Source organism: Zosterops lateralis (genome assembly GCF_965231275.1).
Source record: "Zosterops lateralis genome assembly, chromosome: 1".
Classification (NCBI taxonomy): Eukaryota; Metazoa; Chordata; class Aves; order Passeriformes; family Zosteropidae; genus Zosterops; species Zosterops lateralis.
The window spans coordinates 39,932,087-39,938,086 of NC_139762.1; positions in this window are offsets into that span (position 1 = coordinate 39,932,087).

Here is a 6,000-nt window from a genome sequence, read left to right on the forward strand (position 1 = left end):
AAAAAAAAAAAAAAAAGTACTTTAAAATATCTAGGGCTGATGAACTGAATTACCTTTATTCGTTTTAATGCAAACTTAGAGATTTTCAGCTAGCAAGGATACATATGGTGTCATATAAGTCCAGTTCCTCTGTATAGAAGGAGGTCTGTAGGCTAGGACTGTAATAAGCCAACAAAAGATGCTGTTCCATGCTTTGTTAATGAGAGAATGTGAGGGGAGTGATGACAATAAAATCAAAAAATCAATGACAAAGGAGCAAGGTGAAGGCAAGAAAGGACATAAACTTCACCTTAACACAGCAGGTCAAGAGAAGCAAGCTGGATGTTTGATAGGGGTGTTGTAGACAGGAGCACAACGAGGGACCATCAGGAAAGAACAGTGTCTTCAAGACCTGTTCCTGAGATACATTTTAAGTTCCTGGGTTTTTTTTTTAAATATGCAATCTCTTTAGTTCCATCCAGCAGCAAAAGAATGGATCTAAACTATACAGGATTTTACTATTTATATGGTTTTACTTTTCTCTTTGCTAAAGGACCAGATAGGAAGACACAACTGGCTGAGACTGAGAAGAATTAGGAAGCATGTTACAGTAGACAAGGCCCAGTGTAATGAAAAACAGTATCTGGAGCAGGGTCTGCAATTTTGCTATTCATGCTTCCTACTAGACTGTCACACTATTTTCTATAATGATGATTCTTTTCTGAAGTATGCAAATAAAATTTACTAGAATTGTCTTTCTGTATTTGCTTACAAAAAAGGGTTATCTCCTCCTGCAGATTTTGCCCTTAAAATTTTGTGTAGGATGAATTTACTGGAAAAACCCCCAAGCAGACAATGCAACCAGATGAAGCAGCTGCTTAATGCAGGCAGGCATTGTTTGAGTTTATTTGAGCCATTGAAGTGCTTTTACCCTTCCATCCAGCACATAGCAGCACCTGCTTTGCTGTGTCATACAAACTCAAAGGAATTCACAAACACCCTCAGTTTTCATGACCTGAATTTCGTAGAAGCCCATGTAAAAGACAGATACTTTCTGAGATGGTGGTTGTTCCTCAGTTTGGAAGCAGCCACTCATGGTTTCCTCCTGTTCTGGGAGCTCTTGCTGTGGGAGGGGGGCAAGGGGAGGTTGGCCACAGCTGGGGACCACCAGGACCCTCCTGGCAGCAGCCAGGTGGGCTCCACACACAGCAACTTTTATGATCTTTGTGGTGGGGAGTCCTTCAGAGTGTTCAGCAGAAGGTGTTCTTTTAGCTCTCCCTTTTTTTCTTACTGTGAACTTCCGTATGTACTTTTACCCAGTGCATTCTTCATGTTTATTACCAACATGTATCACAGATACAGCTATCTTTTTTTCCTTTTCCTTTTTTTTTTTTCTTTTTTTTTTTTTTTTTTGTAAATATCTAATAATACATACTGTTAATTTTTGGGAAAATTGTTAGAAATTCACTTATTTTAAAATTACTATTTTTCCAAGTTTAAGTTCTCTGAGTGTTTTATCAGGCTTCTTAGATGACTGCCTATACTTCTGGTAGATTTCCAGCTTTCCCATCCATCTGTTCAGTTGAAAATAACATGAATTGAATATTCAGCTTGTTCTTTAAGTTGTAGATTTTCAAGGACTGAATCTTCTTTAAGCAGATAAATGCAGCTGCTGCCTTGCCAATTTGTGACATGATTTCATTCTGGATATCCCCACTAGCTTGCATATTACTGCCAAGGTGTGGAGACTGACTCATCTCTTGCACTCTTTTGAGTTCTAAAGCAATGCTTGAATTTTAGGTTTCTTGTTGGATTTTTTTTTTTTTTTTTTTTTTTTTTTTTTTTTTAATATTATTGCTGTTAAGTCTGTGTTTACTGTCATGCTCAGTAGTCTTTAAGCTCACTTTTCCAGATGGTTTACATGTCTGAGTGGATACTGAAGATCTAAGTCTCTAGTTGAATAAAATTTCAGGATATTGCTCTTGAACGATTTAATGTCTAGCAAGTCTGGCTGCCTAAACTTTTCTGATAGTGAATCAGTAGCAACCCCAAAACATTTAATACTTTGCACTGTCATTTTTGTTGATGCACATTCATATAAAAAACTCTGGCATCTCTTTGTTCAGTACAACCTTGTTCAGTGTTAATCATCAAGCAGAATATTTTATCTCATTTCACGTATGCTTTATCTGTGCATGCTGCACCTGGATATAAAGCTGTGTTGATATTAATTTCTTTCCTTGATAAAAAACATTTCATCAAGATACAACAAAATATATCAGAGTAGAAAATATCAAATGCTTCTGTGAAACGTGTGTGGTTTATATCAGTTTCTGCTATTCAGTTTTCCTCTGATGATTGTTTTTAAAGAGTGTTGATACACATTCTGGAAAGTTTAAGTAACAACAAATAATAGAAAAATTATGCATGACAGAAAAAAATATGCATTAACAAGGGCAAGTGCCCTTTTCTACTCTAGCAAAAAAAAAAAAAAAAGCCAGTGTTTATATGGAAAAAGATGCACTCTAGCTTGCTAAGGCCATGTGCTGACCAGTCACAGGTGAGATCATCACACAGTGTATACTGGAGCTAGGATTAAACTAGTTACCTCTAAGCCAGAAGTGATCCTGTGAGGGAAATATCTAATAAAGTTCATCTGGACCAAAGTTTCTGCCATGAGCTTTGCCTCAGCCAGCTCACCATATGGAAAGATTTATCCACCAATAAGAAATAAAGGAGCAGACAATTTTTGTGCAGGTCACTTAATGGATTTTTCTGGTATTGTTACTGAAAGAGCAGAGGCTTAAGAGCTGAAAAAAATTTGGAAAGGGAAAAGTCCTCAGCCGTGCAGTGGCTCTCATCCAGTAAATGTGGGATCCCTGGACAGCTCCTGTCCTCACACAGCTCTGCCTTGGCCATTGCTTCTGTCTTCAGCCTAATAAGCCTCCCTCTCACCTTTCTAGTTACCTCTTTCTCTTCATGTGATCCCCAATGAAACCTGCAAGAGGTAATGTTAAGAGTCTAACTAAACCCCTAAGTGATCTGGTTTTTGCACCTGCAGGAAAGCACGGCTGTTCATGTATCAAAATATGGACTTCAGATAGTAAAGAAATGTGGGTTTGTGACATTTCCAGTAGGAATGTATAAAGCAATTTCATTACTTCTTTCTGATCCAAAGCACACTGAAAATTTCCATTGCTTTCCTTCTGTTAGGGGGCCTCGTTGGTTTAAAATCAGTATTAGGCATGTGGTGGTTGAAATGGCACTTTTATTCAAGAATTCTTCTGTAGTAATATGCTGTCATGCATGTTCTGAGTGCCCACGTGACAGAAGTCCATCCCCTTTTAAGCAAATTATATATAGGTATGTTTCTTCTTATAAAACCCTGACGGAACAGTAAGGAGGAAAGCCTTTCACCAGAAACTAGTTCTAAGCTCCACCATTTTGCTGGGAGGTAAAGAATCCGTTTCCCTTAAGAGAAGGCATTGTTTGTTCACTCACACTGGGACCCAGTAGGGAACAGAGTCCTCTGTAATGGGAAGACAGAGGTAAAGCACAGCCACTCCTTGTGTTTGATTCTATTTTCTGCCCATGTTAAATGACCCATGTGATGAGTAAAGAATAGTTTAAATCGAGTAGTACACAAGCAGGTTAGGTCAATAACTGCTGATAGCTGGCAGGCTGAACTGGTGATGAATAAAATTGGGGCTGTCATTTCATAACACTTTTAAAACTACTGCAGCCACAAAAGTACTTCCTAGAACAGATAAATTCCTTTGCTACCTGATGATTAACACTTTAAAGATCCAGAGAGCCTTAGTGTGTTTTTAAGAGCCCAGATGCCTCTTGGGTTGGCCAACGGGAGAGCTGACAGCAAATAAAAGATTTCAGCAGTACTACTTCAAGATTATTTTTTAAAAAACAGAAACAAATATCAACAACCAACTACTGAGGCTTCTTGAGATGTACTTTTGACCAACCTAGTTATACATAAGTGTATTCTTTTGTCCTGCCTCTCCTACTTACTGCACTGATTTGCTGTGAGCTTTTAAATTACCTTGCAGATTCCAGAGGGTGAGAGCTACGACAGGGTTTGCACCACACCTAGCCCAGAAGCATACAGTTAGACCTGGAAAATGGCATTTTTACAGAGTGAAAAATAATTATTAAAAAAAAGTGAGAAATGTGACTTATCAAATCTTTCAAACTATTATACAGAATGGATGGCTGTTCTGACTTCTGATTGCAGTCACAGTCCAGCAGCCCCTGTATTTTGAAAGATGTCTTGTAAGCAGACATGAAGGGACATGATGACATTACTCTTATTCAAATGTGATCTCTTTAGGTAGGACACCAAGGTGGTCTGTGTGCAAAATAGGATCAGGAGAAGAAAAGGCTTTGCTATACCCCACCATGTCTTTCTGTCTTTTCAGAATCTTCTGGTTCAGGTCACATCCCACGAAGTGTTATTTCTTGACAAAACTTACCTTTTTTTGTTACTATTTTTGCAGGCTCCACGGACAATTAGTAAATGTTTCCATGGCAATCATCGACAGCTTCTTATGGATGAAGACAGATTTTAGCATTCATAGACAAAGACTCCATTCTTCCTTTCTGGTTTTAAAGTATTTTTAAGGCTAACCAAAGAGGATCATGTAGGAGTGTGCTCTGTTACCGTAACAATACTGCTGTGAGGATATTTAGGGAGGTCCAAGTTAAAAGTAGTCTATTAATATCTTAAGCAGCCATGCTAAAACCACATTCAGATGAGATCAGAGTGTATGCAAATCACTGGGGTTTCTGCTGTAGAGAGGGAAATGTCTTATGTTCTTCTTTCCTCAATTGAAGCTGCAACCAGAATAAAGTCGAGGCTCCTCTGCCTTTGTAGAGCACCCAATTCTCACTGGCCCCTGACGTCTCCTGGAACCAAATAAAACCTATGACAAAGTAACCTAGTAAGGGGGCAGAAGTGCACCAGCAAATTATCTTAGGGTCAGAGATACTGTGAAGCTATACATTTAATGAGCTTAGTTGTTCCAGAGAAATCCTTGAACTGTTCATATTCTAGGATAGGAAGGCTGACACTGGTCTGACAAGAAAAACTAATGCTTCACAGGTAGAATTTTTTGTCTCTGCCAAGATCAGTGCTCTACTAGGATAGACATCTGGGATGTGGCAAAAACTGCACCTCTGCCCTCCAAAATAGGGTTAAATTTTAGAGCTTCAAAGAGGACTAACAGTGTGAACCCTGGTACAGTTATGGATGGACACAATTAGTGTAAGAGTCAGTCATCTCATTTATTCATTTCCTTTCATACAGACAAGATGCAGTGAGACACTGTGCAGATATACTTTGTTCTCACTTTCGAAGTGCTCTTGAGCAGTCCACAGGCTATGTCTTGGAAATGAGAACCGCAGAAACAAACAAACAAAGGAAAAGCATGTCAGGTTACTTAACAAGTATCAAAAATAAAACGCCTGGACATCCCTCCTCCACAGGAAAGTCACTCGATAAGAGCATCCCTTTGTAAGGAGGAGAAAAGGACAAATTGCTGACACTCATTGCAAAGTGAAATTCTGACTGCCTAACCATAATAAGCCATCTCAAACTCAGAATTTTTACTGAAGTGTTAATCATATTCATAAATTACTTGACTATGTCTAAAATGTCTATGTCTACCTTTCTAACAATCTTATTAACTTAGCTTCCTTTTTTTCATTTCGTGTAAATAAGAGATAACTTTTTGAAACTACTACATATTATAAATAGTCCTCCTTGACTGCCCTGCCAATATTCAGCATATACTCAGAAGGGAAACATAAATTATTTCTGAACTCGTGGTATGGCGTGTTTTCCAGAAGTACTGCATTTTTTACGATTCAGCAGGCTCTGCAAACATACAGGGAAGTTATTTTGTCTCCCACGTCATGGGTGAGTTAAACCTTTATGTAAGATCAGTTCATACTGGTTCCATAGGCCCCAGTGTTTGCTGTTCAGGGAAGCTGAAGCACAGCAGTTTG